Below are 27,402 nucleotides of genomic sequence, written 5' to 3' on the forward strand. Positions count from 1 at the left end.
CCACTCTGCAATCCTGACACCCATACAAATACCTCAAATGCAGTTTTCTTACATGTGTGAGTTGCTCGGGGAGGCAGCAGGAGCACCTCTCTTTCCCCACCGAACAGCCACTCTACAGCACAGCTGGGTTTATCCACAGTCGCCCTTGTGAGGTGTTTTGCAGGGAGCTGACAAGAAGCGGAAGAGAGGAAACCGCCGGCCGGCAGAACTGAGGCTTGAGATTCTCCTGTGCCAGGGAGTCTGTGTCAGTGCCTGGGGATCCTGAGCTGGGTGGCTCCTGGGCTTGTTGGCTCCATGCCAGGGGTGTCTCCTCTGCAGGGCGATGCTTGTTCCCAGGGCTAACGCTTATCCCTGTGACACACTTTGTGCAGGGACCATTGGTCTTTGTGCCACAGTACGTGTCTGGGACGTGGGAGTGAGGAACCTGCCTCAAATAGACACGAATCCGCCCCCTCCTGCCCCCCGCAGTGCTCTGCTTGAGACTCCGGAGCCCTGGCTTTGACTGGTGCCTGGCACGAGGGGAATTAGATCTAGGGGGAGATTTCTAGAGTCCCTCAACAGCTGCTGCTCACATGCAGATGTGCACATCTGTCTGGTGTTACTGGGCACCCAGCCTGCTTTCTGTCCCTGCCAACCTGGGCAAAGCGGCATCTCTGGCTCAGGGGTTCCTCTCCTCAGTGCGCTGCAGAGAAAGCCCTTGTGTGTTAAAGGGCCTCAGGGAGCCCAGAGCAGAGGGAGCTGATATTCTAGTCCCATTGATCCCCTCAACACACACACACAATCCCAGCCCCAAGTCCCCTCCCCCCACATCCCTAATCCTGTGCCCTGACTTCTCTACCCTTCCACATCCTCACCCCTGCCCTGAGCCCCACCCCCAACACACAATCCCCAAATCCCTGCCTTGAGCCTCTCACACTCCACTTCACACTGTCATTTCTTACAGGTACTGTCCTATCACAACCCCTCCCCCAACTTCCTGCCTTGAGCCTCCCTATGCCCAAGGGGTGGTGCCCAATAGAACAGTCCCTGTAAGAAATGTGTCACTTTCACCCCTGGGAGCAGCTCAGCCATGCAAAGGGGCTGCCTGGGGCAGGACATGAGCCCTGGAGGGCAGGGGTGGGTGTGGCAGTGACATCACAAGGGCCTTTCGCAGCCCCTCAGCTTATTGGCTAAAGGAGGTTGGGAGGTGATGACCTCACAGAGAGTCCATGACAGCCATTTCCAGGGGCCCTGCAAGCAGAGGGCAGGAAAGGAGCCAGGCTGAGGCTTTGCAGGGAGCTGGCCGGGGACCTGGCAGGAGGAGGCTCCAGCGTGCACAGAGCCTGCGCAGGGCCAGCCTGCTGGGAGGGGAGCAGGAGCATCCAGCACCATTCAGGCCAGCGGCAGCCGACACTGGGGGAGCTCTGAGACTCCAGGGCAAAGGCCTCCAGGTTAGGTGGCCCTGGAACCAGCCCCCTGGAGTAGCATTGTGGCTGGGGGGCTCTGACCCACAGGGGGGCTGGCCCCAGAGCCCAGGGCCTGGGAGTCTGGTCAGCAAGTGAGACTCGCCCGTCAGTCCAAGCTGCTTTCTCCCCGGCTGCCGTTCCTGCCTGTCCCGTGCCAGCGCCACACGCAGGCCAGTGGGGCAGGACGGGGGGTGTCAGTGGGGCCCTGCTCTCAGTCCGTCCCTCACAGGCCCTGTGGGCTGCTCGAGGGCTGAGCCCGTCACCCAAGCCTGGCGCGGGGATGGAACATGGGGCACGTTTCCCCCTGTGAGCGTGTGCGGGGGCAGGAGGGAGCCACACGGGCCCGGCTGAAGGTTTTGTGCTGGGGCTGGAGGCTTGAGCCAGAGCTGTCGGCCTCAGCGGGACTTGCTCCTCCCCCCTCTCCTGCCTTGCTGCCTCCTTTGGCCAGCAGCGCTCAGGGGCAGCCGGGAGAGCCAGGACACTGAGGCACAAGCTCCTCAGAGGGGACAGGCCTGAGGCCTCTGGCTTCTGCCAAGGGGCTTTCTGTGGTGCTGAGCAGGGGAGGAAGGCCAGGCTCGGGCAGGAGAAGGGGCAGCAAGACACTGTGTTTCTGCCTGGTTTCACTCAAGGGTCTTTCTGCAGGTGAAGCGCCCATTAGAGCCCCCTGTGTTGCTGGGTTCTCCTGCCCCAACACTCACCCAAGGGCCACCTGGGCAAAGCAGCCTGCCCCAGGCACCTTCCAAAGCTCAAAGCTCAGCTGGCAGAGCAAAGGCCTGTGGCCAGGGATCAGCAAAAGCCCTTAAGTTGCTTTTTTTTTTTATAATGGAGATTGCCTATCTCCTAGAACTGGTAGGGACCTCGAAAGGTCATCAAGTCCAGACCCCTGCCTTCTCAGCAGGACCAAGTACCATCCCCTAATGAATTTTTGCCCCAAATGGCCTCTGCAAGGATTGAACTCATAGCCTGGGTTTAGCAGGCCAACACTCAAACCACTGAGCTGTCCCTTACCAAACATTTCTGTAGTCAGCATGGGGCTTGAACCCATGACCTTGGTATTATTAGCACCAGGCTCTAACCAACTGAGCTAGCTGGGCTGCTGTGTGAACTCCAGCTGAAAGGAGAGATTCTTCTTCCTCCCCCTGGCTGCAGGCCCGGCCTTAGGACCAGGCGGCTGCCTTGGGTCTGTCCCTTTGGGGCATGGGGCTACAATTGCCAAAAAGGTTTTGGGTTCCAGCTGCCAATCTAACGTCTTAGGCTGCGCAGACCTCAAGACACGGCAGGAGCTAGAGGGGAACGGTGAACGGCTGCACTTTGGAATGGGAACATGTTCTCTGGAACCATAAAGTAGAACAGTTTGAGGGCTACTTTCAAGGAGAGCACCATGGCTTAGTTGGCTAAAGCAGCTGCCTTATAAGCAGAAGATCCTGGGTTCAACTCCCAGTGGTGCCTTGTGGTGAGGCCAATGTGTCTCTTCTTTCCACCATATCCCAACACATATCTGGAGTTGGTTTTACCATTTGCTGGTGTCCTAACAGTGGAAGTAGGATGGCAGCAAAGAGCTGGTGCAGGTGCCCTCTGGGTTTGATTTAGCGAGTCTTATCTAGACTTGCTAAATCAAACTCTGGGAGATGGATTGCAGCAGAAATCTCCATCTGAGTGAAGACATGGCCTAATGGTGCAATTAGTTAGATGCTGACCACAGCCAGTCTGAGCCATTCTAGTGCTCCGCGCATGTGGCACTGCCCCCCGGCTCATGGTGCATGTGCGGCTCCACCCTGGGTGCACAGTGCATATACAGACCCTCCCCTTCCATGCATGGAGCTTGTGGTGGCAGGATGCTCTTCTGCTGCACAGCCTGGCCCTGCCACCACTGCTGGCGTGCAACCCAGGGTCCCCTGGGGCAGGCCATGCAGAGCCCCACAGCTGCATGGGGAAGGGCCCTGCTGACAGGTGCTGTGGAGGTTAATGCAGCCCCAGGGAACTGCAGCCTGCCAGGAGCCAGGCAGGCAGTGCCTGATGGCAGCTGACCCACTAACTCAACCCTTAATCCAGTCCTGATGCCAACAGTAACAGCCCCACTGCTGGTAACTCACAGAGGCCCTTGCTGCCCGAGGAAGAGGTGTGGGCAAAATACAGACCTCACTGTGAGCAGGATTTGAATCTGCGCAGGGAAACCCTATTGGATTTCTAGTCCAACACCTTAACCACTCGGCCATCACAGCTCTGGGACAAAAAAGGATTCAGGGAAACTGGTAAATAATCCCAGTGCACAGCCCTAATGTCACCTGCCACAGAGTTCACACAGCAAACCCTTGCAACAGCTGTGCAGAGGAGTCCCGGCCGTTCTGCTCTTAGGCTGCCTTGGAGGTGAGTTCTGCTTCAAGGTCTTCCCTCCTCCTTCTTGGTCTTCCTTTCCCTTTTCCTTCCTCTTCTCTTCTCCCCTTTTTCTTCTTCTTGCTGGTCTCCTTCTTGGATCCCAGTTTATAAAGAGAAATTAAAGTACCGCTTAGTTCTACCTTAACCAATTATTTTAGTATAATTTCTCTATCCAGTTGGCTAAGATCGAGCGCTTCCAGCCTCTCGGAGAGCCATGTCACAGGCACAAGCCCCCAGAGATCCCTCTGGCCCTTCTAGGGATACATCGCAGGAGCAAGCAAGTGGCAGCAAGTGCCGGGCACTGTCATGGTAGGGGCTAGAGATAAAGCTGTGGTCCAAGGAGGAGTCTCTGCAGTCCAGGCGGAGGAATGCAGATATTTATGGCTGAATGGTTGACGGCCTTGCAAAGAAAGGCCACCTCCCCCCACCCCAGACCAAGTCAGAGCCAAGGTCAAGAAATTGCAGCAGGGGTATGTGAGGACCTGTGAGCGCAGTTCCCGCACTGGGGAAGCACCGCAGCACTGTGCATACTATGAGGAACTGGACCAAGTCCTGGGGATTGGGGAACCCTGTCTCCAGGGACAGTTGTGGAGTCTGGGATGGAGACACCTGGGCAGGAGCGGCTGCAGCTTCAGGATGACAACCCAGTTGACCAGCAGCTCCAGGATGAGGAGAAGGAGGATTCCAGGAACGTCGTGACCCTCACCCTGGAACCGGTCCCCCAGATGAAGGAGGCCTCTCAAATGTCCTCAGGCGCCGGGGAGGGAACATCAGGTGAGTGCTGTGAGGTTGCAACACACACAGGGCAGGCGGGAGCACAGGGGATGATGCGCTATTGTGACATGTCATGCTGATTGTAGGTGGGGGGATACCACACATGTCTGACCCCATAGAGGGCCGTCCTCCCCCTGCCATGTGTGCAAGGCACCACCTGCTCTTGCAGACAGTGCTGCCAGCGGCTAATTTCCTAACACTGGATGCAAACAAGCAAGTGTAATGGGGGTGTAGCTCAGTGGTAAAGTGTTTAACTATAGGCAAAAGGGTCCTTGTTTCAACTCCCAGTGCCCCCTGAAAGGTTGATCAACTTCTTTGAAACCTTTGCATCTCCAGTTGCATCTCACTCTGCATTTCTGATGTGCAGAGATTACTACAAACCCCTGGGCTGTGTCTACGCTGGGTCATTTATTCTGGAAAAGCTGCTGCTTTTCCAGAATAACTTGCCAGCTGTTCACATTGGCCGCTTGCTTTTCCAGAAAAGCAATGACGATCTACTGTAAAATTGTCAGTGTTTTTCCAGAAAAACTATGCTGCTCCTGTTCGGGCAAAGGTCGTTTTCCGGAAAAACTGTTCCGGAAAATGGCCAGTGTAGACAGTCTTTTCCGCAAAAAAGCCCTGATTGCAAAAATGACGATCGGGGCTTTTTTCCGGAAAAGCGCGTCTACATTGGCCACGGACGCTGATCCGGAAAAAGGGCTTTTCTGGAAAAGCATCCTGCCAATGTAGATGCGCTTTTTCCGGAAATCCTTATAACGGAAAACTGTTCCATTTTAAGCATTTCTGGAAAAGGGTGCCAGTGTAGACGTAGCCCTAATGTGTTTCTGTGTCAATGCGCATAAACCAGGCAAACCCATCTCAACTGAAACAAGTTCAAATCTGCTGTGTCTGGTTTCTATTCCCATCAATTCAGCAAGGGTGTGATCTGAAAGTCCTTGGTCTACCTGGGCTGTGCTGTGCAGAAGAACAAGAATCACACCCACTGGGGGAGGAATGGCCACTATCTTTCAATCTTCTGGAGTTTGATTTAGCAAGTCCAACTAAGACTCACTAAATCAAATTCAGAGGGTACCCCACCAGCTTCCAGTACTTCTGCTCTTTGCTCCCTTTGGGTTCCTGAAGTAGGGACACAGCCAGGCTCAACTGACGGAGGCCAACTCTCGCTATGTAGGGTATGTTTACACTTGCACCCTCTTTTCCAAAAAGGGATGCAAATGTAAAGACTGAAAATTGTAAATGAAGCCACCAGGGACACATGCAATGGGTCTGCAAAAAAATGAAACAGCTGAGCACTTTGCAGAGAACAGGCCAGAATCCTGCTGGGAGAGGCTCCATCATGCACAGACTCTGTGCAGGGCCAGACTTCTGGGAGGAGGCTCTGGCCATGGACTTTCCTCCCCTCTCTGTTACCTCCTGCACCTGGGGCTGAAAGGGACGTGGGCTGCAGGCTGGTCCTGCCCAGCTGCCTTCCCCAGTGGGAGCAGAAAATGCTCATGGAAGGGCTCACACATTGTCCCCAATGCACTCGCCTGAGGGCCTGAATTCTTGCTGCCCTTGGGTGCACCCAAATGCCCTTCTGGGGGTGCAGGTTCCCCAGCTCACACACCTGTCACACAAAGCTTGCAAATGGGGTTGATTTTCCTGCTTCTCCTCTTGCTTGCTGCTTCGCTAAACGAAATCTTGAAACCAGCCCCGTCTCCTGTCACTGGAGAGATGGCCCTGTGCTGGGATGTGAGAAAGGATCCCAGTGATGCTCCTCGCAGCCCAGGAGAAGAAGGGGGCTCTGGGAGGAAGGAACCCAAGTAAAGCAGGTCCCAGTGGGCATGAGCTGGGCACCAGCTTGGCCCAGTTGAGTGAGGGGAGGTTGGTCCCATGGTGTCAAGGGCAGCGCTCAGGACTCTGCTGCTGCTGGCAGGGAAGAAGCTGGGAGGCAAGGTGCTGGCAGCAAGAGATTCCGGCTTCTCTTTGTCCTGGGTCTGCCGGCCGCCAGCCACCTTGACCAACCCTCAAACCAGCTGGACTAGCCAGCCCATGTCACAGTGAGTCGCTAGTGACCCTGTCAGAGAAGAGCCATTGGCAGCTTCAGAGACGTCCCTGCAGCTGCCTGAGGCGTCTTTCTTGAAAGGGCCACTGGTGAGCTGCACTTTCGTAGGCCGGCTAGCTCAGCTGGTTAGAGTGTGGCGCTAATAACACCAAGGTCATGGGTTCAAGCCCCATGCTGGCTACAGGGGTGTTTGGTTTGCTGACTTTACTTCCTTTAGCTGCCTGCTATGGACAGGGAAGCAGAAACAAGCAAAAGGCTGAGAGCTTTGCAGGAAGCAGGGCAGAGATCTGGTAGGGGAAGACTCAGCCTGCACAGCTCCAGTGGCTAAAAGGGTCTGGGCCTGGCTTCCTGTCCCCAACACAGGGGAACTGATGCCCAAATTCCTGCTGCTGCAGTGGCTACCTCAAGGCACCAGCTGGGGGGCAGGCTCTGGAGCCCAAGCCACATGGGGAGACTCAATATGACCGGGAGGCCTGGAGTGTGTGAGCCCTGCTCAGAGGCTGCTGCTGGGGGCCTGCTTCAGTGGCCCAGCAGCTCAAGTTCCTCTGAACCAGCTTCTCCCCCTGGAACCACCCCCCAGCACTGCTGAGGCCCCTGACATGAGGCAGTGGGACAATCAGAGGAAGGTGCCAGCCTTAGCCCTTCCTCCCAGCCTCCACCCCGTCCCAGGGTCTTTCCCCAGCCCCTCCCCAGTTCTACATTCCCCACATAAAAACCAGAGAGTTTGTTCTTTCAACAAGGAAAAGTCCTGATGGTGTTACCAGCAAGGGGAGGGGGAGAGGGAGAGGGAGAGGGAAGGGGATGTGTTGGGGTATGTTGGGGTTGGGAGGGAGGCACAGAGGGCAAAAATGAGGAGTAATGTTAGTTAGTTGGAACCAAGGGGCTGGGTTTGAACTACTGCAGAAGAAAGGACTCTGCCCCTGGAGCTGCCCTGTCCTCTCCAGAGCCCTTACTCTGGCACTGGGGAGGCCTGAGTCCAGGCAGTGCCCAGCCAAGGGGGAGGGGTTAGGGCTAGCCCCATGCTAGGTCTCAGCTGCTGTAACATGTGGCAAGAAGATTGACAAGGGACATATTTTGGGAAAGTTGCAGCTGGTTTCCCTGACTTGGAATTGAACACAGGCCACAGCAGTGAGAGTGCTGGATCCTAACCACTAGACCATCAGGGACACCTGAAACACCCTTTTTTGCTCACCTACACCAGCCTTTCGCAGGCCATTTTCTGTCCACTTCAGGATGGTGGGGGGGTCCATTCTCCCTTGCCCAGAGGAGACAAGAACAGCCAAATAGAACATCAAAGCAGCCAGACTGGGCCATGCCAGTTGCCCAACTAGCCCAGGATCCTGTCTCAGGACAGCAGCCAATTTCATTTTCCAGAGGGAATCCTCAGGACAGACAGTTATTAAGTGATCCCTCCATTCCCAGCTTCAGATATACATCAGCTAGGGACACTTGCCCTGTCCATTCTGGTGAAATGCCATTGATTGACCTTTCCTACATTAAATTATCCAGTTCTTTTTTGGACCTTCTTGTAGATTTCACCTTCGCAACATCCTCTGGCAAGGAGTTCCACTGGGGGCAAAAATGTTTCCTTTGTAACTTGGTTACTTACCAGTTTCATTCTGTCACCCTGGTTCTTAAGTAGGCAAAAAAATAATTTCTTATTTGCTTTCTGCACCCCTGTCATCATCACATAAACCCCTGTCCCGTCGCCCCTTGCTTGCCCCTTACCACGCTGAGAAGAAGAAGTTCCATGAGCTCCTGGGAGCTGCTTTCCAAAGAAGAGGCATTTCCCGTGGAAAAGATGGCCCAGCCCAAACCCCTACACAGAGCCCCAGGAAATACCAGTGGAGATTGGGAAAGCTCCCTCTCGGGCAGCGCTATGGAATGGATCCGGCTGGCCATCGGGGTGACTAACGCCATCAACAGACTAGTCCCAGTGAGACTTCTCAGCCCAAGTGCAGAGACTGTGGAGTCTCCCGCTCCCAGCCCAGTGGCAGAGGGGCAGCGCCCTGAGGAGGCAGGTCCTGAGGTGGAGGAGACCTTTGAAGGGAACAGAGACAAGGGAGACGTGAGGTGAGAGGAAGGGGAACAAGTCACCTCTTCTCCAGCGAGACGTGGTGGGAAACTGCCGGTTCCGGTGCAAGCCGAGCTCCAAGGGCTGGTTCCTGCCCCGGTGGCTCCTTGCAGGGCCTGGCTTGAGACACACCAAGAAGTGCCGTGTGTGGCCAGGAGAGAGGGTGTTTACAATCCAGACAATCAATGTTTGCTGCACTTCTCCCTCCCCTCAGTGATGCTAAAGCTCAAGGCCAACTCCCCAGGCCAAGCAGCTGGGGGAGATGTGCATGTCAGAGCCTCTGCCCACTGAGCTGTAGCCTTCTGTGCCCAGGGAGCCAGACACCGCCAGGGCTGGAGGGAAATGGGGAATGGCTGCACTTTGGGAGGCAAAGGTGTTGTCTGGGACCATAGAGTAGAACAGTTTCACCAGGCTCCCTGAAGAAGGCACCATGGCTTAGCTGGCTAAAGCACTTGTCTAGTAAACAGGCGATCCTGGGTTCAACTCCCAGTGGTGCCTTGTGGTGGACTTAGTTTACTTTTTCCTATGTCTTTCTGGCCTCTGACACTCCAGCAGTGGGGCACTTGAGCCCTTCAGCCAGATTCAGACCAGATCGGTCGGAGTCTCTCGTGCTCATCGAGGGGGATTCTGCACTTGCTGCTTTGGGAGCCAGGGTCACATTGCAGAGCTCCCCTGGAGCCGTCCAACGGTGCCACCAGCCCAGCACCAGCTGCTCTCCCTGTCCTCAGCAATGTGGCTGCATTTTATCCTTCCCCTTCAGTGACAACCGGCCGTTCCCTGCCAGCCCCAGCTCCTGTAGCACCCATTCCTTTCCCCAGGAGCAGCGTGAGCGCCAGTGCAGTGCCCTGCTGAGGCTGTGGCTGTGGGAGACAAGCCCCTGGCTTTGGAAGGGAGACATGATGTCAAGGTGTTAAGTTTCGCCCATGGCTAGTGTGGGGTGACCCACACTTGGGGGGCAGCTGGAGGTGCCTCCTGAGAGCTGATTTTCAGCCCTTCCTGTGTTTCTGGTTCCTTCCAACAGCTGGACTCTGTTATCTAAAAGTTGAGGAATGTGTATTGGGAAGAGGGAATTTCTGTTTTTTCAGTGTCACTAGTGTGGCCTAGTGGACAAAGCATTGGTCTCTTAATCTTGGAATTGTGAGTTCAAGTCCCATCTGAGGTGATAGTTATGACGTTTCCTAGTAAGTGCAATTCTCTTTGGCTTCCTTTTTGCCATATTATCTGTTAGATGTTTGAACACCGGAGAAGTGTCCCCTGGAACTGCCATTCCAGGGTTATGAGTTTAATTCTTGAAGGAGCCATTTAGAGACGTCTGAGGCAAATCTGTCAGGGATGGCTCTTGGCCCTGCCATAAGCATGGGGAGTGGACTAGATGACCTCTCAAAGTTCTCTCCAGCTCTATGAAATGGTTTATCTCCTTATAAAGAGCATCTGTGGAGACTCTCTTGTGCAAGAAAGTTCTAATGGCTGTTTTAGGCACAAGAAATCCCTCTTGCCTGTGCACACTGCCTTCTTGTGCAAGAAGCCTTCTTTTCCAATGGTTTACTGTACATTTTCTTGCGCAAGAATGCACATGCAGGGTAAACACTCCGCTAGTTTTTGCACAAGAATGGCCATTCTTGTGCAAAAGGCCTGCAGCATAGACATAGCTGTGCAGTGTGAAAAACCTCACAATAACAAGCTCAAACCAGCAGGTCCCACTGAGACTTGAACTCAGATTGCAGGATTCAAAGTCCTGAGTGCTGCCCCTTACACAATGGGACCTACCCAGTGACCTGTGCATGGGCATTGGAGACACTCAGTTTTCTGGCTGGCCTCTGCACTCCTGGCTTTCCTCCTGCTGCTTCATCCCTCTGGCTATGACTACACGGCACATTTATTTTGGAATAAGCTGTCCTTGAATAGTGATTCCAAAATAGTTTTTTTTGAACTAGCACATCTACACTGCAGGGAAACCTCAGAATAGTCTGAGGCAGGCTCCCCAGTGTAGACGACCTGTCTCAGAAGAATAAGTTAGTATGTCCACAAGAAGGGGCTAGTTCAAACTAGCAGCAGTGGCACATCTACACAGGCCTTATTTTGAAATAGCTAATTTGGAATAGGAGTTAGTCTTTGTAGAATGAGGTTTGCAGAAGTCGGAATAAGCCGTCTGATGCTTCAGAATTATTTCAAAATAACGGAATTGCTGTGTAGACTCTTGCATTGTTATTGTGGAATAACGGCCATTGTTCCCAAAGAACTTTTGTGTGTGGACAGAACCTGCGCAGCCCAAGAAATGTGATTGGCAGCTCCTCCCCACCATTGTTTTGTCAATTGCAGTGCAGGGTTCTGAAGACATGGACCCAAGGCAACCACCTTGGTTGTCATCTGCTAAGGCCAGGCTGGAGGGAAAAGAATCACTCCTTCGAGCTAGAGTTGAACCAGCAACCTAAGGATCACTTGCCAAGCACACACTACAGTTTTCCACTCTGCCAGCTGAGCTATCGAAGGGTGCTTGATAAATGCTGGTTTGTCCAGGTTATTCCTACTGCAAGTCTTAGGGCAACTGCTCCCCCAAGTAGATGGCATTGCTGATGAGGGGCAGAGGAGCACAGGGGCTGTCACAGGTACTTCACATGCAGACAGACCCCCTGAGTGAAACCTGAGCTAGAGCCATCCATGTCACAGCAAAAGGAAGAAAGTTGGGTTCTTCTCATGTGTGTTCTTTGTTCTAGAGTCTCTAGGGGTGCGGAAGGGTCAGGTCTACAAAAAAACAAACCAATTGAATGAACCTTAGTCTAGAAACACCCCTGAGGGTTTCCTTCTATCTTTGGCCTGGAAAGGTCATCTGTAACAATATGGTTTCTCTGTAACCCTATTGGAAGGCCTGTCGCTATTCAGTAGGTCTAAACTAAAGCCTTCTTCTGCAGCCAGACTCAAGAGCAGCAGCAATTAGCTGTAAAGCCTGGAGTCACATACTCATATTCCAGCTAAATGACACTGAAATAGTGTCACACAAGGCTGTGAGAAGGGGATCCTGTCCTAATGGCACCCACTGGTACCAGGTAAGAAACAGACCTCAAGATGGGTAGAGAAAACTTAGTTAAACACCGTTTTGTCTGGCAAGAAACTGCTTATCAATAGTTGTGGTTGTGCAATGGGCATTCTATGATTCTTGTACTCCCTTTCCCATTGTTTGTCTGTGTGGTCGCTTTCTGGTTTGGATCTGTTTCTGTCTTCTGTAAAATTAATTTTGCTAGATGTAAATCAACTAAGGTGGTGGAGTATGATTGGTTAGGTAAATCACAATAGTATCTTATGACTGGTTAGCAAAATTATACTAAAATAATTGGTTAAGATATTGCTAAGCAGGACTCAATTTTCACTATATAAACTGGGGTCCAAGAAGGAGACCAGCAAGAAGAACTCGCCTGTGAAAGAGCCTTCAACTAGAGCTTCCAAGACACCTCTGCACAAGCCTGAGTAGGGCAACAAAGGACCCAAGCCCTGAGACCCCCAGCTCAGAGTAGAACATGCCTGTCCCATCAGAGAGGACACCTCAAGAGCCTGTGTTTCTATAGGGCTTTGAATTAAGGAGCTGCTGTATGTTAAACAAACACAGTGATGGCTACACCACGGAGGCTTTTCTTTCCTGTATTTAAACTTGGGAAAATATTCTGTTACCAACTCTTTAGCCAACTCAGATTGCTGCGGGGGAAGGAATTCTCTCTTGTTAATTCTGTGCCCTCAGGAAGGGACCAAACCCCCCTCCCCTGTCCCAGGGACTCCAACCCAAACCCCGCCCTGGGGGAGCTCTGCAATGTGACCCTGGCTCCCAAGGCAGCAAGTGCAGAATCCCCCTTGGTGAGTGCAAGAGGCTCCGACCAGCCTGGTCTGAATCCATCTGAATCCAACTGAAAGGCTGGACAGCCCCGCTGCTCGAGTGTCACAGCCCCTGTCAACTAGCCCTGTGTTTGCCCCGTCTTTTTCAAGGAAGGGCACGGCAGGGCCCACACACCCACCAAGAGTCTCAGGCACGTCTCTCGCACCCAGCTGACCATGGAGCAGGTCTCCGTGGCCTGTGTGTGGTAGCCAGGGGCTCTCTCCTGTGAGCCCCCCCCAGGGGAGTCTCACACAGAGGTCTTGGGATCACAAGCTTCCTGACACTCTCATCATGCAACAGGGGCAGGTCCAGCCTGTTCTGTAAAAGCTGCTCTGGAAATCAGAGAGCAGCTAAAGTGACTCCAGTGGGATTTGAACCCACAATGTTGGAATGAGTAGTCTAGCTCACACTAACGGCTACAGTTTCAAAGTCCAAGACCCTGACTATTGCACCGCAGCTCACAGCAACCCTCATTTCTTCACTCTGCTTTGCAGCAGGGTAATTGCTGGGCTAGAATAAAGGGAAAAGCTGAGCCAGAGGAACACACGCTCCCCCTCCCACACTCAGACCCCCCATACCCAGCCCCCTGCCCAGAGCCTCAGCTGTGGCTTAACCCTGGTTCCAGAGAGAAGAGGCCAATGCAAACAGCCCCCTGGCAGCCAGGGAGTCAGCACGTCGGTGGGTGGGGCAGGGAGCTGGGGTCAGATCTTGGCTCTAACTCGCTAGGCAACCTTGGCCTGTTCAGTGAATCTCTCCCTGTCTCCATGGCCCTGTCTGTACAGCAGGGACAGCAACACTCACAGCCCCACAGGAGGGGGCTGGTTTAATGCTTCACCCCACGGCCCAGCAATGAGCCCCCAACTCCCCCTGTGCTCGGGGAGCCAGGTTTGCTGTGTGAATTCTGTGGGGCAGGTGCCGTCAGGCCTGGGCACTGGGATTAGTTACCAATTTCCCCAGCCCTCTGGCACTGCTAAGATCAGAGCTGAGGCGGCTGAGTGGTTCAGGTTTTCGATTAGAAACCAATAGACTAAGCAGGTCCACAAAATCCCCTAGTTCTGCTGCCCCAGAAAAGTAAATGTGAACCTCAGTCCTGCCTGTCCCTTCCCCTCACGCCATGGGGGCTGGAACACCAGAGGAGTGAGGTGTCTGAGTTGGGGGCCACATCACAGAGGGCTGGGGGCCTTAGGAGGAGGTTTTTTGTTTCTCACTTTTGTGGCCCCCAATTTTCTACGGGTCAGTGGCTCCCAACCCAGAAAAGGTTCCCCACCCCTGACATAAATAAAGCGACACTGAAACCTTGTGTGCTGGCCGCAATGTTTTCCTTTATTTCAAATGAAGTTTGATCAGCTAACATGAGACAGTTCAAATGCTTAATTGTTTAATGATTTAAATTAAACTTTTCTCCCCAGCTTCAGCCCTAGCGAAATGGCTGGGGTGTGATTATGTCATTAGTGGCGAGTGTCCATTAGTAACCAAGAGTCCATGGAAAGGTTTGGGGAGAGCAGAGGCTCAGCAAAGGGGTGGGGTCTTGGGGAAGTGATGGGATAGATCCTGGCTTGCCCTGACATTTCAAAGGTGACCTTGGGGGCATGTGGCACCTTGAGCAGCCTCTGATGTTCCCTGTGTGAGCCCCAGAACCAGCCCTGAGTGACAGGGGAAGAGGGGGAGCAGCTCACACATGCCAAGGGGCTGGGCAGGGGAGGACATGAGCCTGCAAGGCAACAGTGACATCACAAGGAACTTTTTCAGCACCTCAGCTCATTGGTTGGGAGGCAGTGACCTCACAGAGGGTCCATGGCAACAGCCAGGTGGGACAGGCTGCAGGGCTGGGGCATCTCAGAGACCCCCATGGCCTGGCTGCCAGGAATCTCCTTTGTGAGGTTTCCCCTTGAGGACAGAAGGGATTGAGGGTCCCAGCTGGGAGTGTCTCTGTGGAGATTTCCCCTTTCCCCAGGCTGCAGTGGGAGGGGCTGGCACTGAACTGAAGAGAGAGCTGGGAGAAGCAAGAGGAAGGGCTGAAAACATCCGATGAGGATGGGATTTGAACCCATGCATGCATGCAGAGGACAATGGATTAGCAGTCCATCGCCTTAACCACTCGGCCACCTCATCTGAGTTGTAGGGATTTGTTAGCAATTACACAAAGACATCACTGCCAGGAACCATTGTGCCACTTGCTGGCTGGCCAGGGACATCCAGGGCTGGAAGGTTTTGGCTTTTCACAATGTTCTCTGGGCTGTTGTACAAAGCTCAGTGCTGGTAACAAACCCAAACACTCCTTGGCTACATCTACTCTGCAGGCTTCTTACACAAGAACTGTTTTGTGCAAGAGTTCTTGCGCAAAATGTCTTGTGCAAGAGCATGTCCACACTGCCATGTGCTTTTGTGCAAGAATGTCCGTGGCAGTGTGCACGCTCTCTTGTGCAAGAAAGCTCTGATGGGCATTTTAGCCTTAGGGGTTTCTTGCACAAAAAAACCCTGTTGCCCATTCATACTACCTTCTTCTGCAAGAGCTCTTTTTCACAAGAGGGTTTATTCCTCATGGGGAGAGGAATAACTCTAGCCCAAGAAGCCCTCTTTTCTTATGTTTTGCCATAAATTTACTTGTGCAAGAACGCGCGTGCAGTGTAGATGCTCCTTAAGTTTTTGCGCAAGAACGGCCATTCTTGAGCAAGAAGCCTGCAGTGTAGATGTAGCCCCTGGGTGCCCAGAGAGGGGCTGTCTAGTCACGGTCTGGCTCAGCGCGCTCTCTGCAATGGGAAGATGTCCACAGAGGTGGGCCCAGCATCCACAGGAGCGTTTCCGATATGGGTGTTTAGTGACAGTGTCCGTCTCTGGTCTGATTTCACAGTGTGGTGAGACACTGGCACCCACAGCAGCATGGATGGGGTGGCTAGAGGGAGTGGCTGGCGGGCGGCCGGTAAGAGCAGTGGCAAGTGGCCAAGGGAGTGAGTGAGCCTCATTTGCATATCTAATGAGCTGCCATTGTTGTGGAAGAGGCTCTTGTGCCAGAAGGAGCAACTACACAGCCCCTTCTTGTGCAAGAAAACCCCTCTTGCGCAATGCCGTTACGCTTAGCCTCATTTGCATATTTCTGGCACAAAACCCGCCAGTGTAGACAGAGCCCAATTGTTTTCACTGTCAGGGGCTCAGTGGTCCCCCCTCTTCCTACTTGCTCTCCCAAAAGAGACAGACCTGGCTCCCCTTTCTTTTCCCCCAGCAATTGCCATGCTGCAAAGCAGATACCAGAGACAGCAAAGATAACAGTCTGGGAGGCTCTGCTTCACGACGGAAAATGTGTTGGATTTATAAGCTGTGGTGCTCTGGGTGAGCCAGGGCAGTGATTTAAAGGTTGGGGGTTCAAATCCCATCAGAGTTACTTTAGCTGCTTCTTCATTTCCAGGGCAGCTTTTACAGAACGGGCAATCCTTAGGCTGACACTAGGATGGGCTTTAGTCCAGCAGACCCCAGCGAGGGTGGAGGCAAGGGCTGCTCTGAAAGGCTGCAGATGCCCATGGACCCTTTTGTCCCTCCATGTCTCCTACCAGTGCTGTGCAACACTCAAGCTATGTCTACACTACACTGTTCTTCTGAAAAAGCTAGGCAAATTGTGAACCCCAGTTTGCATAGCTTTTTCTGCTTCTTTTTTTGGAAGAGGCTTTTCTGATATTTGGCCTGTCTACACTGGGCCAAATGTATGGGAGGGGGAAAACCCTTTTTTGGAACATCCCTTCTTCATAAAATGAAGTTCACAGAGATGCCAGAAAATCATGTCTGCTCTTCCGAAAAATTTTGTGGAAGAGCAGATGTGTTCTCTGGACTAAACAGGGCAAACAGAGCCCTGATGTAGCATCTTATTTCAAGTTTAGGGTTCAGCGTAGACAGAGGGTTGACATATGGTAAACATTTTGAGCTACAGAAGTTGTCATTTTCATCTTATTTTGAAAAACGCTTTGGTGTTTACACAGCACCACATTTTGAAATAACCTGCTATTCCGAAATGTCCCTTCCTCCTCATGTAATGAGGTTTACAGGGATGTTGGAATAGCGAGCCCATTGTATTTCAAAATAATAGGGCACTGTTAACACACGGGATAGATATTACAGATGCCTTAGTACCCCGAAATAGCGCTGCATTGTCAAGGTCGCCTTACAGGACCACAGCAGGGGGCACGCTTGATGCTGAATTTTCAGCCTTCTCCTCTTGGAAGTCTTTGCTGCTGTCTAGAGCCACGCGTAGGCCTGACTCTGCATTGCCAGGGCCCCAGCCCCTCCCAGACTGCCAGACAAGAGACAGAGCTGCCAGGGGGCAGGTGTTTTCAGACTCGCAGCAGGGGGCACAAATCCCTCTCTAGGGAGCCTGCAGGAAAGGAAGCCAAAGAAGGTGGATTTTGAGGACTCTGCCTCCCCACAGCCAGCCCCACCGCCACAGGATTTGGCAGAACAAGGGGGGGGGGGTCTCTGCTACCCTACTGAGTCCCCCTGAAATTTTGAGCTTTTGTCCTGCCCCCGTCAGCTTGGCCTCCCTCCTCTGCCCCATTCCTACCTCACTGCCTCCTTGGGCAAGTCACACAAGGGAAGCAGCTGGAGGAGCCGGCCCCATACACCTGCTTCCGAGGGCAGGGGAGGCCAAGACACAAGTGTCCATCAGGTGCCTGGCCTGACCCATCTGGCTTCCCCAGGCTGGCACCAAGGGGCATTCTCAGCTGATGTCACCCCTGCCTGTCGCATGGGAGTTGGGTTTATCCCAGGCACAGTCTCAGTACCAGGAGCTGCCCTTACCCGGGGCACCAAGGGGAGCGGCAATAAGAGAAGACGCTGTGTTTTTGCCTGACTCGGAACCAGGGACCTTTTGCATATTAGGCAAATGTTATAACCACTGCACCACAGGAACACACATAAAGTATGAAACTTGTCTGACTGTTCTGTTCCTAGCTCTTTCTACAACTGCTCTGCGGGGGAGGGGAATGCACTCCACCTCTTGTTCTCATGGAAGCCACTAACCCTGCCAGCTCCTCATTTTCTTCTCCTCAGTTCTAGCCACATTATTTTTTCTCCTACTCAGGAACCAGGGTGACAGAATGAAATTGGTAAGTAACCAAGTTAAAAATAGACCAAAAGGAAGCATTTTTGCGCCGAGTAGAACTCCTTGCCAGAGGATATTGTGAAGGTGAAATCTATAAAAAGGTCCAAAAAAGAATTGGATAATTTAATGCAGGAAAGGTCAATCAATGGCAATGACAGGATGGACAAGGAAGGTGTCCCTAGCTAGTGTATACCAGAAGCTGGGAATTGGCAGTGGGAGGGATCACTTAATAATTGTCTGTCCTGAGGATTCCCACTGGGCAATGAAATTGGCTGCTGTCGTGACACAGGATCCTGGGCTAGTTGGGCAACTGGCATGGACCCATCTGGCTGTTCTGCTGTTCTGTTTGGTTTCTGCTCTTGTCCCTCTGGACAATGGAAAATGGACCCATGTCCTGAAGGGGAGAGAAAGTGGCCTGTGAAAGGCTGGTGTAGGTAAGGAAAGAGTCTTATTCATGTGTCCCTTATTCATGTGGTTAGGATTCAGCACTTTCACTGCTGAGGCCTGGGTTCAATTCCCAGTAAGGGAAACCAGACTCACTCTTCACATGACAACTGCCCACTCATTCATCTCACCTCATTGTTACAGCAGCTGTGACCCAAGAAATTAACTCAGAGCCCTTCTCCCACCCCTCTGTCTTCTAGCTCAGTTAGTTGATGGGGAAGCAGAAGACTCATTCTTGTGACTCCCATTCTCTCTCTGACCTCAAGAACAGATCTCCAGGAGACTCCCTGCAGCAAAGCCATGGGGTGTGTGTGTCTCTGAGATGGTGCCTGTCCCACCTGGCCATTGTCATGGACTCTCTGTGAGGTCATCACCTCCCAACCTCCCTTAGCCAATAAGCTGAGGGGCTGCAAAAGGCCCTTGTGATGTCACTGCCACACCCACCCCTGCCCTCCAGGGCTAATGTCCTGCCCCAGGCAGCCCCTTTGCCTGGCTGAGCTGCTCCCAGGGGTGAAAGTGACACATTTCTTACAGGGACTGTTCTATTGGGCACCACCCCTTGGGCGGGGGGAGGCTCAAGGCAGAAACGAGGGGGGTTTCAGTAAAGCTACATGTGACTGGATCCATGTAGCAACCACTGTGTGACGTAGTGTTGGGACCTTGCTGGTTTCTATGCTGGGGCTGTGGGTGACCCCCACTGGCTGCTGTCTGTAGCACGGCCCAGCAGGGCAGGGGATGAGTCACTAGGCAAGGGTCTCTCAACCTGTCCAACAAGGCTACCCCCCAGGGAGAGGAAGAAAGGAAGGTGGAATGCTGCCCCTGGCTGGGGGGCAGGGCTGGAAGAGAGTTGGTCTCTGTATGAGAAGCAGGGCAGAAGGAGCTGGGGAGGGGGCTGGGATTGGAGGGCCCAGCCACCCCCCATCTCAAGGGGGGGCACTGAGGCCTCTTAGCCCCAGTTCCTGTAACCAGATGACATCTGTGCTGTGCTGTATCCTGGAGAAGCAATAAACTCCCTCTATTCTACTGGCTGGTGGAGTCTGTTCATGCCATTTCAGGTGGCAGGAGTCGGGGGAACCCCAACGCGCCGTCACACACACAGGGGGAGGTTTTTGTGCAAGCACAACATGCAGTAGAGACATATGGGGGGCTTGGGGAGCGTGCGGGTGAGCTAGCGAACTGACAGGTGGGTGGGAAAGCAATTATATCACGTGCCAAAGTAGCTCAGTCGGGAGAGCATTAGACTGAAGATCTAAAGGTCCCTGGTTCAATCCCAGGCTTTGGCAAAAGCCTTTGTTCTTGAGGCTTGTCCCTTCTTTGGCTCCTCTGTGAGTACCCCAGCTGTGCCTCCTGGAAGGGCCTTGCCTGTCCTGTTGCTCCATCTAGGAGCCAGCAAGTCCTGCCCCTCCTCTGCCAGGGAAGGATAAAGGAACTTTCCTTAGAGCAGCATCAAGCCAGCCCCCTAGGAACACCTGCTGAACACCAATACAGCCCTGGCTCTGCCAGCTGAGCTATCCAAGCTCCTCTCTCACTGCTGCTTTGTCCATCCTGGCAGGAACAGAATCCGGGACTCACCCAATCAGGCCAGTGCCCAGTAACCCCAGACAGATGTGCACATCTGCACGCTGGCAGCAGCTGCTGTGGGACTCTGCAAATCCACCACTAGAACTAATTCCCCACATGCCAGGCAGCCCAAGGGAGGGTTCTGGGGTCTCAAGCAAACAGAGTCTCAGGCGGGGGGAGGGGACTCTCAGCAAACTGAGCTCTCAGAGCACAGGCGGAGTTTGGGGGCTCATTGCTGGGCCGTGGGGTGAAGCATTAAACCAGCCCCTTCACACAGCAAACCTGGCTCCCCGAGCACAGAGGGAGTTTGGGGGCTCATTGCTGGGCTGTGGGGTGAAGCAGCAAACCAGCCCCAGCCTGTGAGTGTTGCTGAATCTGGGCCTCTGCACCTAGGCATTGGGAAACAAAAGGTCTGGGGGCCACACAGAGACCCTGCAGGGCTGAGCAGGAAGTGGCTGAGATTTTGCTTTGTCTTTGTGCTTGTCTGTCTGCAGCCTGGAAACCTCCTGGCTCCTCAGACCACTGGTCTGGATGGAGCGTTACAGAAGTCGGAATAATGGAATTGCTGTCGATGCTCCCATTGTTATTGTTATTGCAGTATAATGGCTGTTATTCCTAAGGAACGCTGCTGTGTAAATGCAGCCTTAGAGAAATGCTGAGCAAGTGCTTCTACAATGTCACAGGAGAGAGGGAAATGAGGTCACTTCTCTAGATACAAAATGGAGGATGTGTCAGGAGTAGGATTTGAACCCACACCTCCATTCAGAGACCAGAGCACCCCACTGAAGGAAAGATAGAACTGTGAGCCTAGTGCCTTTGACCACTCAGCCATCCTGACTCCCATGCAATTACTTTCAACTGCAGTTTTCTTACATGTGTGAGTTGCTCAGGGAGGCCAAAGGAGCCCATCAATTTCCACACCTAACAGCTGCTCTACAGCACAGGTCTGTCTATCCACACTCCCCCTCACTGACTGTTGTGAGGTGATTTGCAGGAAGCTGAAAAGAAGTGGAAGAGGCTAAAATAAGGCACCACTGAGAGCTGGACTCAGGATCTTCTGTTTACAAGGCAAGTGCTTTAGCCAGCTAAGCAGTAGCATCCCCCTTGCACACTGCTCTAAAATTGTTCTACTTTAAGATTCCAGACAACACCTTTGACTCCCAACATGCAGCCATTTCCCTCCAGCCTTCCCGCCCTGGCAGTGTCTGGCCCCCTGGGCACAGAAAGCTACAGCTCAGTGGGCAGGGGGCTTTGGCTTCCTTGCCCATGGGATGCTGTTGCAGGAAGGGCTACTCAGCAGGGGTGGGGTTCACCTGTGGAGGAAGGGAAAGAATATTTGGATGCAGACTGGTTAACCTAGTGAGGAGGCTTTAAAGTAGGTTTGACAGGGGCAGGTGCCCAAAGCCCACAGGTAAGTGAATCACATGGACACTTGGGAGATGGGCCAGAAATGGGAGAGAGCAGGGGCTGTAACCGCAGAGATAAAGGAGGGACGTGGGACCACTGGGAAGCAAAATCTAATCTGTGTCTTAGATGCTGGTACAGACACACAGGACTATGGGTAACGAGCAGGAAGAAGTTGGTATCACAGGGACTTGGTGGGATAATACACGACTGGAATATTGGCACAGAAGGGTAGAGCTTGCTCAGGAAGGATTGGCAGGGAAAAAGAGTTTCCTCAGATATGAAATCATGCATACACTGGGACTGCAGAGGGCACCTTGGCTTAGCTGCCTTATAACAGAAGCTATTGGGTTCAATTCCCAGTGTGCCTTGCTGTGCCCTTTACTCATATTTTCCTATGTGCTTCTGAGACACAGGAGAGGCCTCCCCTGGCCACCCATAAAACTGCTGGTTCAGGAAAAGGCTGATTGGGGAGGCTTGTTAGGGAGAAGGAAATCACAAGCCTGGAGCGGGTGCAGAGATGACTGGCACTGGCTGGGCAGGGCTCTGACTCCCACTGTAAGTCGCTGGGTACCACACACTGGCCAGTGAGTCCTGCTCCATGGTTGTCCCAGTGCTCTGGCTGTGAGAGACGTGCCTGTAACTCCCTGCTGGAAGTGTGGGCTCTGCTCTGCCTGGTGGGGGAGGGGACAAGCACAGGCCGGTTGACCGGAGCTCTGACACTCCAGCATCGGGGTCGTCCAGCCTGTCAGATGGATTCAGACCAGGCCGGTCAGAGCCTCTCGTGCTCGCCAAGGGGGATTCTGCACTTGCTGTCTTGGGAGCCAGGGTCACATTGCAGAGCTCCCCCAGGGACGTCCCACAGCGCCGCCAGGCCAGCCCCAGCCACTCTCCCTGCCCTCGGCAACGTGGCTGCATTTTATCCTTCCCCTTCAGTGACAACCAGCCATTCCCCACCAGCCCCAGATCCTGTGGGACCCGTTCCCTTCCCTATGAGCAGTGAGCGCAAGTGTGGCTCCCTGCTGAGGCTGCAGCTGTGGGAACAAGCCCCTGGCTTTGGGAGGGAGACGAAAAGTCCAGGTGTTGAGTTTCACCCATGGCTAGTGTGGGGTGACCCACACTTTGGGGGCAGCTGGAGGTACCTCCTGAGAGCTGGTTTTCAGAGGGGTGTGATCAGCCCTCCCTGTGTTTCTGCCTCCTTCCAAGGGCTTGAATCTGGCACCTAAAATTGAGGAATGTGCATTCGGAAGAGGGAATTTCTGTCTCTTTGTTATCCTTAGCGTGCCCCAGGAGCCAGTGACGGTAGTGAGGGGGGTGGCTGCAGCACAATTCCAGGCCTGGGGCACATTGAACAATTGTTTGAAATATTTTTAAAACAAAAAATATGAAAAACTTTAGGCTCCATCGACACTGCAGGCTTCTTGCCCGAGAACTGTTTTGGGCAAGAGTTCTTGTGCAAGAGCACATCCACACGGCCATTGGCTTTGGCCCAGGAGAGCAGAATAGCTCAGTGGTTTGAGCATTAGTTTGCTAAACCCAGAGTTATGAGCTCAATCATTGAGATAACCATTTAGCAAGCTGGGGCAAATCTGTCAAGGATGGTTGTTGGAGTTTCCATGAGCACAGAGACAGAACTAGCTGACCTCTCAAGGCTCTTCCCAGCTCTATGAGGTGCTATATATCCTCACAAAGAACATGCATGGACAGTCTCTTGTGCAAGAAAGCTCTTTTGGCTATTTTAGCCATAGGGGTTTCTGGCACAAGAAATCCCTCTTGCCTGTGCACACTGCCATCTTGTGCAAGAGGGCTTATTCGTTATGGGGAGAGGAATAACTCTTGCACAAGAAGCTCTCTTTTCCAATGGTTTACTGCACATTTTCTTGTGAAAGAATGCACATGCAGGGTAAACACTCCGCTAGTTTTTGCACAAGAACGGCTATTCTTGTGCAAAAAGCCTGCAGTGTAGACATAGACGTGCAGTGTGAAAAACCTCACAACAACAAGCTCACCCCAGCAGCTCCCACTGAGATTTGAACTCAGCTTGTAGGATTCAAAGTTCTGACCTGCATGGTACTGTGTGTGTGGGTACCTGGGATACCCAGTTTTCCAGCTGGCCTCTGCACTTCTGGCTTCCCTCCTGCTGCTTCATCCCTCTGGCTACGACTACACGGCACATTTATTTTGGAATAAGCTGGTCTCGAATAGTGATTCCAAAATAGCTTATTTCGAAATAGCACGTCTACACTGCAGGGAAACCTCAGAATAGTCGGAGGCAGGCTCCCCAGTGTAGACGAGCTACCTCGATTTAGAGCCCTTTCAGGCTGGAGCCAGGGGAAGCAGGAGGCAGGAAGAGCCCCAGTCTACACAGCTCCTCTTTGCGCAAAAGCCTCTTGTGCAAAAACGGAACCCAATTAATTATGCAAGGAAAATCCCTGGGCTGCAATGCTTAGTTACACACAATAAGAATAATCCACCAGCTCAGACGTGATTTCTAAACCGCCAAACAAGGAAAATAATAAAATCTGATGGACTAGGTAGTCCCCATGGGCTTTGCCCACACCATGCTCAGAGCCTGGGGATTTTCTGTCCGTTTGCCAGACCAAATCACTAGCCCCACTGCTCTGGAGTCTCTGCCTTTCATGGGCCTTTTCATCCTCAGGCTCCGCTTTGTCTCCAGACAGACCCTGCTCTGCTACAGCAAAATGCATCCCTTCATTCTGACTTTGTACTCCTGGGCTTTTAGCACTCAGAGCTGCACCTAACACCAGCATTGGCTAGTGAGGGGTCTGAACAGCTTCTGCAGAGAGAGAGAGAGAGAGAACCACTGTGGAGCATCCTTGCCAACTGTCTCAGAAAGCAGAGGAATGTAAATTCTTTGTCAGTGAGAGGAAACTGTCACCCCAGGTGGGACAGTGCCAGAGACAGAAATTCACCTTCTAAATGGTCCTTCTTCAACTTTTAGCTCCTGATGAAGCCCCTTTGAAGAAGCCAGATACACAGGAAGGGCTGATCACACCCCTCTGAAAATCAGCTTTCCATGGGTATCGGTAGCTGGCTCCGAGTCATGGGCCTTGACAACTCGTCTCCCTCCCGAAACCAGGGAAGTGTCTCCCACGGCTACAGCCTCCTGAGGCTCTATGGCCCTGTCTGTACAGCAGGGACAGCAACACTCATAGCTCCACAGGAGGGCCCCTGGCCTAGCAATGTGGCCCCCTGAGCAGCCTCTGATGTTCCCTGCTTGAGCCCCAGAACCAGCCCTGAGTGACGGGGGCAGGGAGAGCAGCTCACACATGCCAAGGGGCTGGCCAGGGGCAGGACATGAGCCTGCAAGGCAGCAGTGACATCACAAGGGCCTTGTGCAGCACCTCAGCTCATTGGCTGGGAGGCAGTGACTTCACAGAGGGACCATGGCAACAGCCAGGTCGGACAGGCTGCAGGGCTGGGGTATCTCAGAGACCCCCATGGCCTGGCTTCCTGGAATCTCCTTTGTGAGGTTTCCCCCTGAGGGCAGGAGGAATTGAAGGTCCCATCTGGGAGTGTCTCTGTGGAGATTTCCCCTTTCCCCAGGCTGCAGTGGGAGGGGCTGGGGCAGGCAGGGATACAGGAGGGGCTGGCACTGAACTTCTGGGAGAAGCAAGAAGAAGGGCTGCAAACACCTGATGAGGATGGGATTCGAACCCATGCGTGCAAAGCACAATAGATTAGCAGTCTATTGCCTGAAGCACTCAGCCACCTCATCTGAGTTGTTAGGGTTTGTTTAAAATCACCTGAAGTCAGCTCTTCAGGGAACCTTTGTGCCACTTGCTGACTGGCCAAGGACACCCAGGGTGGGAAGGTTTTGGCTTTTCACAATGTTCCCTGGTTTGTTGTACGAAGCTCAGTGCTGGTAACAAACCCAAACACCCCCTGGCTACATCTACCCTGCAGACTTCTTGCTCAAGAACTGTTTTGTTCAAGAGTTCTTGTGCAAAAGGTCTTGCGCAACAGTGTCTCTGCACTGCCATGTGCTGTTGCACAAGAGAAGTGCTTTTCTGCAAGAGCGCACATGGTAGTATGGACGCTCTCCTGCGCAGGAAAGCTCTGACGGGCATTTTAGATATCGGGCTTTCTTGAGCAAGAAACCCCTGTTGCCCATCCACACTGCCTCCTTGTGGACGAGTTCTTGCACAAGAGGGCTTATTCCTCACAGGGAGAGGAATAATTCTTGCGCAAGAAGCCCTGTTGTCTGATGCTGCACTATAAATTTACTTGTGCAAGAACCTGCCTGCAGTGTAGACGCTCTGCAAGTTTTTACACAAGAGCAGTTGCTCTTACACAAAAAGCCTGCAGTGTAGACACAGCCTGAGAGAGACGAGGAAAGGAAGTGGCCGGAGCCTCCCCCCAGCAGGCTGGCCCTCAACAGGATGTACGTCTACACAGCACCCTCACCTCGAAGTGAGCTGTGCAATGTGAGCGGCTGCCCGGGACCCCAGGGGAATGTCTGTGGGGAGTTTCCAAGGCAACAACAACTACAAAGTTTCATAATCTACGCTCATGTGACTGTGATTTATTCCTCCACTAACAAGTGTCTCTGAAGGGATGAGAAATGCAGGGCCCAGGTGCAGGGAGCCGGGTCACATTCTCCTGCCTGAGTCTCAGTCCTGGCTGAAGCCTGGCGACAGAGAGAAGAGGCCAATGCAAACAGCCCCATGGCAGTGAGGGAGTCAGTACGTGGGTGGGTGGAGCAGGGAGCGGGGGGCAGAGTTCAGCTCTAACTCACTAGGGGTGCGTCCCATAGCTCAAAATAATCAATGCACCTATTTTGAAATAGCTTATTTTGTAATTTGGGGCTGGCTACACAGCACTTACTTCGAAATAAATCGCTGTTCCAAAACGTCCCTCCCTCCTCCTGCCATGCAGGGACGTCGGAATAGTGAGCCCGTTATGGTTTGAAACAAGGGGCTTGCTCTTAAGACGCGTCAGTGTGATATGAGCGCCACGTCCTAAACCTCCGAGCTAGCCGGCCCACGGGTGTCAGTCTCACAAGTGACCCTTTCAGAACGGAGCCTTGGGCAGCTGCAGGGATGTTGTGGGCTCTGGAACAAGGTAGGGGAGGTAGCAAAAGCTTTTGTAGGCAGGGGAATTAGCTCAAGAGGTAGAGCGCTTGCTTAGCATGCGAGAGGCAGTGGGATCCATGGCTGCGTTCTCCAACTGTAGCTCAGTTCTTATCCCTTATTTTCACTGTTGGGGGCTCAGGGGCCCCCTCCCTCTTGGTACCTGCTCTCCCAGAAGAGGCAGACCTGGCTCCCCTTTCTTTCCCCCCAGCAATTGCCGTGCTGCAAAGCAGAGAGTGGAGATAACAAACTCAGCAGTCCCTCAAGCTTTGTGGTGCAATGGAAAGCATGTTGGGCATTTATGCTGTAGTGGCTAGTGTGAACCCAACTAGACAGTCAAAGGCTGTGGGTTCAAGTCCCACCAGTGTTACTTTAGCTGCTTTCTCATTTCCAGGCAATCCTTAATGCTGAAATTGGGGTAGGCTTCAGTCCAGGTAGTTCCCAGCAGACTCCAGTGAGGGTGGAGGGAAGGGCTGGTTCTTGGGTTGTTGGCTGAGGGTTGATCTGAAAGGCTGCAGGTACCATGTCCTGCCCAGGAAGGCAAGACTGGCCTTTCCGCAGCGCCCCTCCCCCAGAGCCAAGGTTCCCTCTAAGCCAGGCCTGGGCAATACAGGCCAGCGGGCTGTATCTAGCCCATCAAGACACTCCCTGCTTGCCCCACCCCCGCAAGCTGCTGAGAACAGGGACTGCTGGGCAGTTAGTGTCCCTGTTCCCAGCACAATCCCATTGGCTGGTTTCTGGCCATATGAAGCGTCATCCCCCCTCCACTCAGGGTCTTATTCATCGACCCAGATGGCCCCTGCAGCTTGTGTGGGGACAAGGCAGACAGGCTGCCTGAGAAATGTGCTGGGCTGCTGGCCGGGAGTGAGCCAGGTAAATCTCCCAGCCAGAGCCTGTCTCTGGCACCCCAGCCCCTCCCTTCCCTCAACCCCCGGGTACCGCACGTAAACCAAACCCTCTCCCCCCACCTGAACCCACACCCCTCCCAGATCCTGCACCCCAATCCTCTGCCCCAAGTCACAACCCAACACCCTGCAACCATTCCTGCACCCCAGTCCTCTGCCCCAGGCTCCTGTCTGCACCCAGCCTCCATCCCAGACCCCCACCTCCTCCGATAATAGCATGGAAAAGTGCAGGCTTGGGAGTGGTTCCCCATCAAAAGTCATTGCCCACCCCTGCCTAAACTGTGCAGCAGCCCAGCCTCAAAGCTGCTTACTGATCCCTTCCCAACCAGGGGCTC

General features: G+C 53.3%; 5 non-coding genes across 5 annotated transcripts; 3 read left to right on the forward strand and 2 right to left on the reverse strand.

Moving 5' to 3' along the window:
* The first annotated feature begins 2,820 nt into the window (after positions 1-2,820).
* Positions 2,821-2,894, forward strand: TRNAI-UAU (transfer RNA isoleucine (anticodon UAU)). The gene has a single exon. It is a non-coding gene; the product is annotated as a tRNA-Ile (tRNA).
* Positions 2,895-3,585: 691 nt separating this feature from the next.
* TRNAS-AGA (transfer RNA serine (anticodon AGA)) lies at positions 3,586-3,667 on the reverse strand. Its single transcript has one exon. It is a non-coding gene; the product is annotated as a tRNA-Ser (tRNA).
* A 5,470-nt stretch (positions 3,668-9,137) lies between these two features.
* On the forward strand, positions 9,138-9,211 carry TRNAT-AGU (transfer RNA threonine (anticodon AGU)). Its single transcript has one exon. It is a non-coding gene; the product is annotated as a tRNA-Thr (tRNA).
* Positions 9,212-14,601: 5,390 nt separating this feature from the next.
* Positions 14,602-14,687, reverse strand: TRNAS-GCU (transfer RNA serine (anticodon GCU)). Its single transcript has one exon. It is a non-coding gene; the product is annotated as a tRNA-Ser (tRNA).
* A 4,628-nt stretch (positions 14,688-19,315) lies between these two features.
* Positions 19,316-19,388, forward strand: TRNAF-GAA (transfer RNA phenylalanine (anticodon GAA)). The gene has a single exon. It is a non-coding gene; the product is annotated as a tRNA-Phe (tRNA).
* Positions 19,389-27,402: the final 8,014 nt, after the last annotated feature.

Source organism: Pelodiscus sinensis, chromosome 19 (assembly GCF_052426305.1).
Source record: "Pelodiscus sinensis isolate ZL-2025 chromosome 19, ASM5242630v1, whole genome shotgun sequence".
NCBI lineage: Eukaryota > Metazoa > Chordata > Testudines > Trionychidae > Pelodiscus > Pelodiscus sinensis.